This window comes from Microtus oregoni, unplaced genomic scaffold (assembly GCF_018167655.1).
Source record: "Microtus oregoni isolate MIOR12 unplaced genomic scaffold, Mior012 000016F_ref0000370, whole genome shotgun sequence".
Classification (NCBI taxonomy): Eukaryota; Metazoa; Chordata; class Mammalia; order Rodentia; family Cricetidae; genus Microtus; species Microtus oregoni.
In genome coordinates this window covers 42,585,088-42,601,423 of record NW_024543075.1, presented here as the reverse complement: position 1 = coordinate 42,601,423, position 16,336 = coordinate 42,585,088, and the positions used below count along the sequence as shown (strand labels likewise).

The 16,336-nt window shown below is 39.9% G+C and overlaps 1 pseudogene; it reads right to left on the bottom strand.

The window, feature by feature from the left end:
* LOC121457413 overlaps nucleotides 1-9,654 on the bottom strand; it is a 45,085-nt pseudogene extending 35,431 nt beyond the window's left edge.
* Between the last annotated feature and the right edge of the window lie 6,682 nt (nucleotides 9,655-16,336).

The window sequence follows — 16,336 nt, the reverse complement described above, 5'->3', positions numbered from 1 at the left end:
AGCAGTGAATAGGGCTTTTCTTTTCCCTATATCCATGCCAGTTTTTGACATCTTTTTTTTTGTGCATCATACCTACTATAATCAAGTTAAGATAAAATAGCAAAGGAGTCTTAATTTTTAGTTCTCAGATAGGAAAGGTAGATAATTATAAATGTTTCTCAAACATTGTATTTTATCTTTTAATAACTCTCTGTCTGGCTCTAAGACAAATTTTTAGTTGCTTTCATTGTTCATTATTAGTCTTTTTTATTGGGATGCACATTTTTGATCCATTATAATTCTAAGAATATATAAATTTTGTAATTGTGATTAGTAGATTTTAGTAGATTAGTAGATTTTAATTAATATTTTCCCGCCACCTGCCTCCTGGCTAGCTTTACACGAAATCATTACATGGAAACTGTATTCATTTAAACACTGCCTGGCCCATTATAGCTAGCCTCTTCTTGGCTAACTCTCACATCTTGATTAACCAATTTCTAATAACCTGAATATCACCACATGACTGTGGCTTACCAGAATGAGTCTAACCTATGTCCGTCTCAGAGAAGAGAGCCATGGTGTCTGCCTCACTGCCTTCTTCCCCCTAGCATTCTGTTCTGTCTACTCTGTCCACCTAATTTTCTGCCCTATTATAAGGCCAAGGCATTCTCTTTATTTAACCAATGAGAGCAACAGAAATACATAAGGATCTCCTACAATAACCCACATAAAGTCTTTGTTCCACACATTGATTTTTGTCATGATGTCTATCAGCAATAAAAAATATAGTAGGTCAGTAACCCAAGACTGTCCTCAATCTTAGGATCTAACTGCCTCCACCTCCTGAGTGCTAGGATAAAGGTATGGAGTACAACACTAACTAGATGAATAGAACTTTAAAGATGAGACAAATTTGTTGGAGAAAATAAATTAGTGTGTATGCAAATAAAATTCTAGTGCCAGAATATTATTAAGGAAGCTGATCAGAGAAAGTATCTTCAAGAAAAGAGACTTGAGAGATTTTGTAGAAAACAAAGAAATATGACACTTGCAGAACACAGGTCTGGCAGAGCAATTCGACTTTATTTTTAGTTATTGAGAATCAAGTTTTCTACTTGCCCAAAAGACTAGGTTGCAATAGCTTCTGAAAGAGAGAGAGTCAGTCTCCTTCAGGGACAAGCTCCCACATTAGTTACTCAGTCCCCAGTGGTCTGTGCCAAACACATGAAAACATTAACAAAGCTAAATGGACTCATCAGGGTAGAAGTAAATGTGTATATGTAAGCAGGAGGTCACATGGGATAAAATGAGACACAAAGGGGAAGGGAGGTAGCAGGAGAGATTTAGAAGCAATCTTTCTGTGTGAAGTTCTCAAAAAGCACATGATATCCAAAAGATCTTAAAAGAACTAGTTGGTCAGGAATACTGAGAAAATAAAATATAAACACTGTATCCAGGTTTGAGGACTCGTTCTCCAAGTGACTAACAGTGTTTTCCTAAAGTTCAAGAAAACACAGGAATGGAATAAATTTTGGAAATTGCTACTGGTGTGATAAAGAGAATTTTTTTTGGGGGGGATTAAAATGATCCACCACAAAAGCAGTGCAAGGAATTGGGAAAGTCAGTAAGGAAAACAGTGGTGGTTTGATTATGTTTTGTACTGTTTTACTTTTAGGCTATCGATGACCAGTGTAGTTATAACAAGCCATAAATACTTGATGATGTAACATTCAAGTTCACAAAATAAAGTATTTACATAGACCTAAGCAGTGTTATTAAGGTAGAGGGAGGGCTCTTGGGGTAAGGTCGTCACACATTCAAGGCAAGGATGCTGGTTTTTTTTTTTTTTTTTTTTTTTTAAGAAAGTGTGACTTTTCATTTCAGAGTATTAGTTCTTCAAAGACACAAATTACTGGAGGTCAGTTCATGGGCCATTTATGGGTGATCACAAGTCAACAGTGCACAGATATTGCCTGAATACCCATTCACTCAGGACAGACTAGACACAGACCAAACACAAATCTGATCTTTTGAAACCAAGTCTATTTTTACAACTGAAAGGAGACCCTGGAAGGGAACAAGTGTGAGGTGATACAACTTACCTGGGATGTTCCTGCACAAAAGACTCACATCAAGCAAAGCTTTCTGCTGTAACCTTGCCCTCACAGTAGCCCACCATATGATCACTAAAGCATTATAGAGCAGAAACAAGTCACATGACTTCAATCTGACCAATGAGAGCTTCCCAATTGGCTACCAATTCTGATTGGCTCAGTCCTGTATATGTCACCAATCAGGACACAGATCAGGATGCAAAATGTAAATTGGTTTGCTAGGAGACAGTTGGTGCCAGTCCTGGCAGGTTGAAGGCAGAGCTTTCACTTCAAGGACACCAGTGACAGACACAGTGCTCACAGACAGTACCCGAAGCCTGGAATTTGGAGGAGTTTCTGATCTACTCAAACAATACCAGGTACACACTGAGTGGCTGCTGTCTTCCGAGACTGTTTTGCTTTCATGGGACCCAAAATAGTCTCCTTGTTTGTAAAAACCACTTTTGAGTAGGGATTAGGATACAGGGTCCATGTTCCTACTGGCTGAGCAATCAGGAGACCAAGCCTGGATTATGAGCTACCTAGGATTTGTATATCAGTCTCTCATCTAGAGTCTGTGCTGGCATAGACACTGTGGACAGTTCCAGGGAAACTGCTGTCCTCCTCTGCCGTATCCTCAGTGTCCTGTCTTGTATTCCCTTGGAATTTACATTTTGAGACTGTCACATCACACATGACAAAGTCATCTTTTTTTGCAACTGTTTTCTGGAAAATGAGTAGAATTCATTATTGGAGCTATGGGCTTTATACCTTGTATCATCTTCATATGTTATATATGTCAAATTTATATTAGAATTATCTTTCTGTTCTTCAGTAATGAACTCAGCTTAATCATGGACATGACCTCCTTTATGTGTTGTTGAACTTGATGGAAAATTTGGATTACTTTAAAAAAATTGTCAAATCTTAGTACATAAAGTATTGGTTTATAATATCTGCTTATATTACATTTAGGGTTATTGTGTCCTATTTATCTATTTTGCTGTGTGATTTATCTGTCCATAAAACCCATATAGAAGTCAGAGGAAACTTGTGGGTGGAAGTCAGTGCTGTATTTTTTATCATGTAGTGTCAAGAGGGAAAACTCATGTCACCGTGCCTGATAGTATGTGCCTGTATGCTATTTAGAACAAGTTGGAAAGTGTTTTATTTTTCTTCTCCCTTATTGAATATTGGATATTAGTCTTAAATTTTTAAACATAATGTAGAATCCATACATGAATTTATTCATACTAGTGTTTCATTTTTTGACATTTCATAATTAAAAGTCTTTTATACAATATACTTCAATCATTTTCCTCATTATTCAGTTTCTCCAAGAACTTTCTAATCTCACTTCCTGTATATCATTATGGCCTCCCTCTCTTTCTAAAAAAAGAAAAATCAAAATATGTAATTAAGATCTGTAAAATACCCACAAAAATTAGCCCAAAAGTCAGCCACATTTTTTACTTGAGTTAATTCTGTGATTGCCAATGATTTCAGGGCATGGATCCCACCAATAAGAGTCATTAACATAACCAGTGAGAATCTATTAGAGGACACTGATTCTTCCTATGCCATCAAGAAACAATCATAGATGTGGTTCAGGATTTAACCCAGTTTCCGCTTCCTCATTCAAATGACAGAACCAAATCCCACTTGACCCTTTGTATGCTTCTGTGTACTTCTACAGTCTCTGCAAGCTCATGTGTTCCTGGGCCCTGTTGTACCTGGAATACGCTACTTCTTATATAACCCGTCAGACACACATGCTAGACTCTGATGTCAGGTTCTGCTACATTTTCCATTTCCCTAAAACAAAACTTTACACACAAGACTAGCTTTACAAACTGTCCTGCAGAGTCTCCCACCCTACAGACACAGCCACCTAAAGTATGGTTGGGTGTCAGGTACTTCTCAGAATCTCCTATTCCATAGCCACTAACACAAATACACACATGATGTGTTTTCTCCATAATAATTAAAACACATAAAGACACACACACTAGAGTGCATGCATACATGCCTCACACACACATGCATGAATGGCATAGTTTGTATCAGATTCTGTATGTTATCGCCTCACAGACAAAGCTTACATAAACATAAATTGTAATAATGTAAATTATATAAGTCTTTCTATGTATCTCCTCCCCTATACTGAAAGTCACCTATGGCTAAGTAACAATTCCTCAAGAGTATCATTGAATAAAAAACCAAACCCATGGTATTAAGCCCTGAAAATATACACAGGGATAGTTGTCATGGCCTCTCTGTTTCTCCCTGTCCTACAAAGTCCCACATGCAAGAACTCAATATATCTCTTTTCCTGTGCATATTTGTGTGCATAATTTGTCTATTCAGATTTGGCAACTCAGCAGTCCCTGACACCTATTTGTGTACGTGTGTGTATATTTATCTACAGGGCAAGATATGGCTAATTGACTGTCATTCCTTGAAGGCGTAAGTCATAAACAATCCCACACCAGTTTGGAATTATGATTAACAGGGTGGTATTTATTTAAAGGGGAAAAATCTTACAGATCACCGTCCCAGACAACAGCCCTCTGTGCAATCAGGAAGAAGTCTAGTCGCCGGAACCAGAGCAGGAAGCAAAAAATAGCGAGAAGGGAAGTAGCTGATTTTTTAAAGGGAGAGAGACCACGCCCCAATGGGCTGGTATCTCAGTGGCTATTGGCTAGAGGAGCAGAAGGACCTCCCGCAACAATTCCTATCCATGTGACTTTGCCTATGTAGGGGAAAAAGTTAGGAACTGACAACATGTGCCCATACATCACTGTAGTTCACATACAATGGAATGTATTCAGACTCTCTTATGCTCAACATTCAGTGTTAGATAAAAGAACATTCTACACATACATAAATTCTACACATACATAAATACACACTTTGAGACACTCATGTATTCACATACAATTACACAGTCACACAGGCATGCAGTCATAAAAACATAAGAGTAGGTGCCAGGACCTGCTAAGTTTCTATTCCTTAATTCAAAAGCTCCACACATATGGCTAGGAATCTTGTCTGGCTCGGTACTAAGGTTTCTATAGTAACAGCTGCACAATCACACTCACTCACACACACACATATACACACACACTACTAGGCAACATGTCCAAAGGACCCATAGTACTTCAAAAAACTGTCAGAAATCCAAGAAATAAATTCCTATTGTCAAAGGCGTCATACATGTCTATGTGTCAGTTCATTCTCAATAACACCTCCGCTCAAGCAAAGGTACACAAACAAATGCCTAGCTAGGGGTAACATTATACTGGGTATACCCTTTGCTACAGAAAATGCCATACTTATACCCAGGGATGGTATTAGGTCATCTTAGGTGTCCACAGTTTTTCAACAAACACCGATGAAGACATATGTTGCGTGAGGTCCTTCCGCTCCTCCAGCCTATACCCTCTGAGATACCAGCCCATTGGGGTGTGGTCTCTCTCCCTTTAAAAAAGTGGCTACTAGCCGGGCAATGGTGGCGCACGCCTTTAATCCCAGCACTTGAGAGGCAGAGACAGGCGGATCTCTGTGAGTTCGAGACCAGCCTGGTCTACAGAGCTAGTTCCAGGACAGGCTCCAAAGCCACAGAGAAACCCTGTCTCGAAAAACCAAAACCCCCCCCCAAAAAAAAAGTGGCTTCTTCCCTTCTCGCCCCTTTTTGCTTCCTGCTCAGTTTCTGGCAACTAGACTCCTTCTTGATTGCACGAGGGCTGTTGTCTGGGACGGTTATCTGTAAGATTTTTCCTCTTTAAATAAATATCACCCTATTAATCATAATTCCAAACTGGTGTTGCATTGTTTGCAACTTAAGCCTTCAGACATACACACACACACATACACACACTAGTATATGCTATATCAGTTCCTGACTTTTCCTATCCAGAGCATACACAACATGCATACACATATTGCAAAGGGCAAATCGTTTGTTCCCAGATGCTTATCTGCAAAATAACCACATAGTAACTGTATTGATTAAAACACTAGTTGGCCCATTAGCTATAGTTTCTTATTGGCTAACACTTATATCTTAATTTAACCCATCTCCATTAATCTGTGCATCATCATGAGGTCATGGCCTGCCAGCAAAATATCAGCACTCTATTTCCAGTGGTGGCTCCATGACTTCTCCTGACTCTGCCTTCTTACTCCCAGAATTCAGTCCAGTTTTCTCCACCTACCAAAGTTCTGCCCTATCAACAGGCCAAGGCATGTTCTTTATTCATTAATGGTAATCACACACACACACACACACACACACACACACACACACAGACACACAAACACACTAGTATATGCTATATCAGTTCCTGACATTTTCCTACTCAGAGGCAGAACCTCACAGAAAACCTGGAATGAAATCAGATTCAGATAGTTATAGCCTACCCTACACAAACACACCAAGGAGAGAGAGAGAGAGAGAGAGAGAGAGAGAGAGAGAGAGAGAGAGAAGTGTAGAAACAAAAGAACACGAGACCAGAAGATAGGAAGATAGGTATCAGGTTCAATATGTATTCCTCCCCCATAGTCACACTATATCCTGGTGCCAGGTTCTGATACATTTCCCATTTCTTACAACCAACGCCTCACAAAGTCTAGGTGTCATTTTTATACAATGTAACCCCACCCTTACAAGCACAACTCACTATGCACGGTTTGGTGTGATATACTGCACAGAATCCTCTTCTATCGCCACACATGAGTAGTGATAGGTCATTTGAGGTATACCCTGCCTAACAAGTAAATCACCCATAAATACACACACACACACACAGCACAATTACAACCAAAACATCACAAATATTGGCACTGCATATCTGTGTGTCTGGCTCTTCATGTAAATTCCTCTCTGTAGGTAAAAATTCACAAAATGTGACTACTATTTGAGTGGTCTGCTTGGCACAATCTCACCCACAACTCACATCCCTACCACACAACTTGATGTGAAATATTATTAGGTGTCCTTTCTCCTGTAGCCAAAGCCTTGTACACAAACATGGCTGTGTCAGGATCACCACATATTTCCTCTCAAGTATCCAAAGCTCCCAAACCACATACAGTTATGTTTCCCCTACTGCTAAATACCCCTCCACTACAGCAAATGTCCCACTTACACATACAGATCAAATTATCCAGCCTTGCCAGGCAGTGGTGGTGCATGCCTTTAATCCCAGCACTCGGGAGGCAGAGGCAGGCGGATCTCTGTGAGTTCGAGTCCAGCCTGATCTACAAAGGGAGTTCCAGGACACGCTCCAAAGCTACAGAGAAATCCTGTCTCGAAAAACCAAAAAAAGAAAAAGAAAAGCGAATTATCCAGCATTGCTAGGTAGCTCTTCACCTCCATGTTTTTACTCGCATCTGAAGAATGGAAGCTAAGAACAGTATATGTAAAGAACTTTCAGCATTTCTCTTTCTTGATCTGGACTCACTCACCCAACATAAACTCCTCCTAATCCATGCTTTTTCCTAGGAAGGTGGCTCACTAACAAAGAGGGTTAATGTGCTGAGCATCTGAAAGTAGGCTTGTGACTTTGCAGTGGATGACCAGTTAAAGGACACATTTTCATTTCTAATATGGGAGATCCCAGTCCACTGTGAGAGACTCTACTCCTTCAAGACAGTCCTTAGTTGTATAACAAAGTTGAGTAATCCCTAAAGAGCAAGGCAGTAGCCAAATTTGCTCTTTTCTGCCTCAGCTCCTGTTTGAGTTATGATAAAACTTCCCTGAGTGACAAACATTGATCAGAACATGTAAGCCAAATAAACTCTTTCTTCCCCACATTGTTTTCGTCATGATGTCAATCAGCAAGAGAACACATAGTAGGTCAGTATCCCAAGAGCATCCTCAATCTTAGGATCTTATTGCTGCCACCTCCTGAGTGTTGGGATGAAGGTATATACTACAGTACTAACTAGAATAGAACTTTGAAGATGAGATAGATCCATGGAGACAATAAATCAGTCTGTAGGCAAATAGAATTCTGTATCAGGATATTATTGAGGAAAATGATCATAGAAAGTATTTACAAGAATATGAACTTGAGAGACTTTAGAGAAAAGAACTAGTTGCAGGTTGCACAGGAATACTGAGGAAATGTACAAAATGTATCCAGGTTGAGGACTAGTTCACACAGTGTATGAAGCTGCGAAATTTAGGGGGCATATTCGATCTACTCTAGAAAATCCAGGTACAGCCTGATTGACTGCTCTCTTTTAGGACCATTTTGCTTTTATGGGACCCAAAATGTTATCTCTGTTTGTCAAAACCTCTTTCTAGTGGGGAATAGGCCACTCGACTTTTTTTCTACTACCAGGCTAATGAGGAGCCCATGTCTGGTTTCTGAGCCACCTAGTACTCTGTTCATCACTCTTTTGTCTAGAGTCTGTGCTCACTGTGAAATGCAGGCCTCTTCCCAGAACACTGTGGACCATTCTAGGTTGACTAAAGTCCTCTTCCATGTCCTCAGTAGCCTGTCTTATGTTCTCTCAAAATTTACATTTTGAGAGTCGCATGTCACACATAATAAAGTCATCTTTATTTGCAGCAGTTTGTTTTTGGGAAAATACTTAAATTTCATTATGGAAGCTATGGGCTTTTTAACCTCTATCTTCTTCATATGATTTATTTGTCAACTTTTTTGTTAGAATTGCCTCTCTGTTCTTGAGTAATGAACTCAGTTTGAACATGAACATGGCCTTCTTCATGCGTTATTGAACTTGCTGGAAAATTTGGATTTCTCTCAATAAGGATTGAACATAAACTGTTGATTTACATTTTCTGTTTATTATACATTTAAAGACATTTTGTTTTATTTATTTGTTTTCATGTGTGTGTATTAATCTTTCTGTGCCACAGCACACACACACATATATGTAAGAGGAAAACTTGTGGGTCAAAGTCAGTGCTGTTTTTTTTTTGATTATGTGAGATAAAGGGAGGAAAGCTCAAGTCATCATGTCTGTTGTAGGCTCCTGCATGCTGTGTAGAACATGTTGGAAAGGGTCTCCTTCCTTTCTCCTTATCGAATAATTGGATCAATATTAGTGTTAACTCTTTTTAAAAGTCAGGTAGACTCCATACATGAATACATTCATGCTAGTTGTTCATTTTATTGACAGTTCATCATCGAAAATCTCATATACAATGTACTTTTATCAAATTTCCCGTTACACAATTCCCCCTGAACCCTCCCTTCTTCCCCTCCCATCTAGAGTTATACTAGAGTCATACACTCTTTCTATTAAAAAAATCAAAATATAAAATAAGCAGTTGAGACCTATGAAAAGTTCCACCCACAAAGTAAAAGAACCCACAGTCTGCCACATTTTTATTGAGTTTATTTTATGTTTGTCGATGTTTCCCGTACATAGTGCTGCCAAGAGGAGTGGTTAAGATACATAGTGAGAATCCATTGAAAGAAACTATTTCTTCCTTTGACAGCAGGAAATGATTACAGATGTGTCCTTGCTTGGGGATGGAACCCTATTTTCACTTACCTTTTTCAATGAGCGAACTCCCATCTGACTTGAACCTTGTATGCATTGCTGCAGTCTCTGTGGGTTCATGTTCATCAGTTTCCTTGTTTGCTTGGAATCATCTATACCTCTGGCCCTTAGTATCTTTCTGCATCCTCTTCTGACTAGCTCCCTGAAACTTGAGGGAAAGTTTTCATGAAGCCTTCATACATGGACTGAGTATCACAAAACCTCACACACCCTCTACATTGTTTGCGAATGTCTGTGTTAATTCCGTCTTCCACAAAAACAGGGTTCACTGTGTGGGTTGTTTGAGACATTGATCTCTTTGTGTCGTAGTCTGTCATCAAAAGTAATTTTGTTCACTGTATCCCTGTAGCAGAATAATAGTCATAGGTTTTCTCATAGCCCATGACCTATCCACAGAGTTTCTTCTTCATGTGAGCAGTATCAGTAATGGTGTCTATCTCCTGGAGTGGCCTTAAATCCAATCAAAAGTGGCGGATTATTGCCACAGTGCTTGTAACACTATTACATCAGTCCATTTTGCAAGTGGGACCCTGTTGTCCTTAAGTTACAGCTGGGTTGTTGATGACTATCTTTCTCCTTCAGCAAAACAGTGAGTACACTTCTGTATCATGAATATCAGTCAGTAGGGGTGAAGCTTCATGAATGTATGACAGCAATAGTACAGGGCAATAAAGTTGCATATTAGCAATAGACTTGGCAGTAGAGGTGAGAATTGGGGCTTTCATAGGGGCCCATTTTCTTTCTTTTTTTTTTTAAACTTTTTTTTTTAATTGAGAAAAGAAAAAAAAAAACAATTTCCTCCTCCTCCCAGCCTCCCATTTCCCTCCCCCTCCTCCCACCCTTCTCCCCCTCCCCCCACTCCTCTCCCCCTCCCTCTCCAGCCCAAAGAGCAGTCAGATTTCCCTGCCCTGTGGTAAGTCCTAGGTCCTCCCCCCTGCGTGCATTTCTAGGAAGGTGAACATCCAAACTGGCTAGGCTCCCACAAAGCCAGCACATTACGTAGGTTCAAAACCCCGTGTCATTGTCCTTGGGTTCTCATCAGCCCTCATTGTTCGCCATGCTCAGAGAGTCCAGTTTTATCCCATGCTTTTTCCGTCACAGTTCAGCTGGCCTTGGTGAGCTCCCAATAGATCAGCTCCACTGTCTCAGTGGGTGGGTGCTCCCCTCGTGGTCCCGACTTCTTTGCTCATGTTCTCCCTCCTTCTGCTCCTCATTGGGACCTTGGGAGCTCAGTCCAGTGCTCCAGTGTGGGTCTCTGTCTCTGTCTCCATCCATCACCAGATGAAGGTTCTATGATGATATGCAAGATATTCGTCATTATTGCTCTAGGATAGGGTCAATTCAGGTTCCCCATCCTCAGCTGCCCAAGGAACTAACTGGGGACCTCGGCTAGGGTATCTGGGAGCCACTCTAGGTTCAAGTCTCTTGCCAACCCTAACGTGGCTCCCTTAACTAAGAACCGTGCTTCCGTGCTCCCCCATCCAACCTTCCTTCATCCCAATCCTCCCCCTTCCCCAAGCTCCCCCCATTCTCCCCCTCTCCCCCCTCTCTCCCCATCTCCCCTTACCCCCATCCAACCCCACCCCCAAGATCTCAATTTTCTCCCCGGCAATTTTGTCTACTTCCCATAGCCCAAGAGGACAACTATATGCTTTTCCTTTGGTTCACCTTCTTACTTAGCTTCTTTGGGATCACCAATTGTAGACTCCGTGACCCTTGTTTATGGCTAGAAACCAATTATGAGTGAGTACATCCCATGTTCATCTTTTTGGGTCTGGGATACCTCACTCAGGATAGTGTTTTCTATTTCCATCCATTTGCATGCAAAATTTGAGAAGTCATTGTTTTTTAACGCAGCATAGTACTCTAATGTGTAGATATTCCACACTTTCTTCATCCATTCTTCCATTGAAGGGCATCTAGGTTGTTTCCAGGTTCTGGCTATTACAAATAATACTGCTATGAACATAGTTGAACAAATGCTCTTGTCATGTGATAGGGCATCTCTTGGGTATATTCCCAGGAGTGGTATTGCTGGGTCCAGGGGTAAGTTGATCCCGAATTTCCTGAGAAACCGAAACACCGATTTCCAAAGTGGTTGCACAAGATTACATTCCCACCAGCAATGGATGAGGGTTCCCCTTCCTCCACAGCCTCTCCAGCAGAGGCTATCATTGGAGTTTTTTATTTTAGCCATTCTGACAGGTGTAAGATGATATCTCAAAGTTGTTTTGATTTGCATTTCCCTGATTGCTAAGGAGGTTGAGCATGACCTTAAGTGTCTTTTGGCCATTTGAACTTCCTCTGCTGAGAATTCTCTGTTCAGTTCAGTGCCACATTTTTTAATTGGGTTAATTAGCATTTTAAAGTCTAGTTTCCTGAGTTCTCTATATATTTTGGAGATCAGACCTTTGTCTGTTGCGGGGTTGGTGAAGATCTTCTCCCAGTCAGTAGGTTGCCTATTTGTCTTGGTGACAGTGTCCTTTGCTTTACAGAAGCTTCTCAGTTTTAGTAGGTCCCATTTATTCAATGTTGCCCTTAAAGTCTGTGCTGTTGGGGTTACACATAGGAAGCAATCTCCTGTGCCCATCTCCTGTAGGGTACTTCCCACTTTCTCTTCTATCAGCTTCACTGTGTTCTGACTGATAGTGAGGTCTTTAATCCATTTGGACTTGAGTTTTGTGCATGGTGATAGATATGGGTCTATTTTCATTCTTCTACAGGTTGACATCCAGTTATGCCAGCACCATTTGTTAAAAATGCTTTCTTTCTTCCATTGTATACTTTTGGCTCCTTTATCAAAAATGAGGTGTTCATAGGTTTGTGGATTAAAATCCGGGTCTTCTATACGATTCCATTGGTCAACTTCTCTGTTTTTATGCCAGTACCACACTGTTTTCATCACTGTAGCTCTGTAATAGAGTTTGAAATCATGGATGGTAATGCCTCCAGAAGATCCTTTATTGTATAGGATTGTTTTGGCTATCCTGGGTTTTTTGTTTTTCCATATAAAGTTGATTATTGTCCTCTCAAGATCTGTGAAGAATTTTGATGGGACCCTTATGGGGATTGCATTGAATCTATAAATTGCCTTTGGTAGAATTGCCATTTTCATTTTCTGCTATGAAAATGATAGAACACAATTTTGTCACTGGACCCAAATTTTTTTCTTGCAATTTTTAAATTGCAATTTAATTGAATGTTGAACTATGATTCTCATTATTGATCTGTCTAGGTTTGGTATATTACACATATTTCGAAATTAGCCTTTTCCTAATAGATAGGTTAGTCATTGATTCTTTTGTCTACTTAAGGTAACATTTTCCTCCTTCTTGATATCAGAGTTTAGTTTTAAGTTGATAGCATGTACACAGTCATATAGAATCATATTATACTGGGTTTGATTGATATGCCTGGGAGGCCTGCCTTTCCTGAGGAGAGATGGTGGTAAAGTAAATCTGGGAAAGAGAGGTGAGAGCAAAGGGGAAGAGAGGGAAAACTAGGGTCAGGGGGAATATATGAGATAAGAATAAATATTTAACATGACTATTAAAAAAGAAAGATAAAAGTACTAGTAAACTTGAGGAATTTGAATTATCAATGGGTTGACATTATTGACTCCTTAACAGCCTTTTTGTTTTATCTCTATGTAGAAAACAGAGAAACCTTGGGACATTGGCTTCAAACGTTTTATGTTAACAGGAAACATCACACCTGTTACACCTGCCCTTAAAGAACATGGGTACTTGGTGTGGAGGGGCAGTATAAAATAATGTAAATTGAATAATCATGTATAAAATTGTTAAAGAATATTAAAAGATGAAAATTAAAATTTGAAACAAGTTGAAAATAGGCACATGGTTTAAATTATATCATCAATGCCATAGATATCTGAAAAATATTTTATCAATAAGTTTGCATGAAAGCAAGTGGCTAACACAGAATGATATTCCACATTAAAGACCACTTTTCAGTATCAAAAAGAATGATATCATCATATTCACCAAAGAATCTCAGAGAAAATATAAAATCTTGTAACTGAAAACTAGACAAATTTGATGGCACAGACTGTTAAAGTATTATTGATAATGGAAATATTTTTATAAGAAATTTCAATTCTTTCCCTCAGCATAAAGTAGCATTTGTAAATTACATATTATAATTCATACGGTTCGCTCTGATTTAGTTATATCTTCAGGGATGTTGATCCGCAAGTTACTATTTGTAGTCTATAATTTCCATTGTTCCAGCTAATGGAAAGAAGCAAAATTCTTCTCAAGAATTGTAAAGTAATGGTTTTGTTTTCATAAAATTATTAATAAATTTTGCCTTCAGAAATGTTTACAAAATAGATATGTTATCATCTACATAGCAAAATAAAATCTCTGATTAGTGAATAATAAAAATTTTTCCAAATGATTCTTTAGTCATCGCCATTTTATTTTATTGAAATTTATAGAGCTCTACATATTTCTCTGCTCCCCTCTCCCCTTCAACCTTCCCCTCAGTTCCAAAGCCAAGAAAACTAGCCTACAGACCATAATCCCAAAGAACTTTGACAACAATGAGGACACTAAGAGACACTGACATAGATCTAATCTACATGGAAAGTAGAAAGTGGAAAAAGACAAGATCTCATGAGTAAATTGGGAGCAGTTGTAGCCATTTTTGCTGTAACAGCACCGAATGTGGCTAAAGACTTCAACAGTATTTTCTCCTACTTGATCAATTTTGGTAAGGTTGCATTAAAAAAAAAAACGAGAAAAAAACGAGGAAAGTCAGTAAGGAAAAGAGTGGTTTGATATAGTTGTGTTTAGTGCTGCTTTAATTTTAGGCTATTAATGACCAGTGTCGGTATAACAAGGCATGAGTAGTTGACAATGTAACGTTAGAGTTTATACAGCAAAGGCTTTTACATAGACCGAAACACTGCTCTTAAGGAAAGATCTGCATGCACTCAATAGATGGATGTTGGATTTTGAAAAGAGCCTGACTTTTCGTTATAGATTATTATTTCTTTGAAGACAAAAATTTCTGGGGTTCTGTTGATCTTGTATTCATGGGTGTTCACAAGACAACAGTGCACCAATATAGCCTGATGATCCTTTCACTAAGGAAAGCCAAGAAAAAGACAGCACAAATCCCATCTTCAGAAACAAAGTCCATTTTCACAACTGAAAGGGAATCCTGGAAAGGAAGAAGTGTGCATGTGATGCTGACCAGCGTCGCAACACAAAAGACACAAAAAACAAAGCCTTCTGCTCTAATTCTGTTCTCACAGGACTCCGCGTGCAGTCAAAGCATTCTCGTGCAGACATGCATCCCATGATTTCAACCTGGCCAATGAGGGAGTCCTGATTGTCTACCCAATTCGATTGGCTCAGTTCTGTACACGTCACCAATCAGGTTACAGATCAGGATGCATAGCACGAGCTGAGTGGCTACCAGACAGTTGGTGCTAGTCCTGGACGGCTGAAGGCGGAGCTTTCACTTCTAGGACACCAGTGGCAGAGGCAGGACCTACAGAGAGTGTGTGAAGCCACTCTTGGAGGAAGACTTTCTGATCTACTCCAACAACATCCGGTACAGCCTGATTGACTGTAGTCTTCCAAGAAGACTTTTGCTTTCATGGGACCCACACTGTTCTCTTTGTTTGTCAAAATAACTTTGGGGTGTGGATTTGGCCACTGGCCCTTGTTCCTACTGGTTGATTAATGAGGATCCCAAGCCTGGATTCTGAGCTACCTACGACTTTGTTCATCACTGTTGTGTCTAAAGAGTCTGTGCCAGCTGAGACACCCAGGTCCCAAGACCGTGAACTGCGCCCGACTAACCAATGTCCTCGTATGGGTACTCAGTGGCATGTTTTAGGTTCCCTCAAAATTTACATTTTGAGACTACCACGTCACAAATAACAAAGTCATCTGCATTTGCAGCAGTTTTCTGAAAAATGATTAATTTAATTATTGGAGCTATAGGCCTTGTAAACTGTATCCTCTTCATATATTGACTTGTCGTCTTTTATGTTATAATTGTCTTTCTGTTCTTCAGTAATGAACTGAGCATGAGCATGAACATAACTGGTTTCATGTGCTGTTGAACTTGCGGGAAAATTTCAAGTATTTTTAATATGAATTCTCATGTCCAAGTACATAGACTGTTGGATTATAATTTTTTATTTTACGTTAAGCAATATTTTCTTCTATTTATTTATTTAGATACATGTGTATTTATCTGTCTGTGCCACAACACACTCTGTTTTTTTTTTTATTGAGAAAAGGAAAAAAAAGTTTCAGCCTCCTCCCAGCCTCCCATTTCCCTCCCCCTCCACCCACCCTTCTTCCCCTCCCCCCACTCCTCTCCCCCTCCCTCTCCAGTCCAAAGAGCAGTCAGGGTTCCCTGTCCTGTGGAAAGTCCAAGGTCCTCCCCCCTCCGTCCATGTCTAGGAAGGTGAACATCCAAATTGGCTAGGCTCCCACAAAACCAGAACATGAAGTAGGATCAAAACCCCGTGCCATTGTCCTTGGCTTCTCATCAGCCCTCATTGCCGGCCATGTTCAGAGAGTCCGGTTTTATCCCATGCTTTTTCAGTCATAGTCCAGCTGGCCTTGGTGAGCTCCCAATAGATCAGCCCCACTGTCTCAGTGGGTGGGTGCACCCCTTGTGGTCCCGACTTCTTTGCTCATCTTCTCCCTCCTTCCGCTCCTCATTGGGACCTT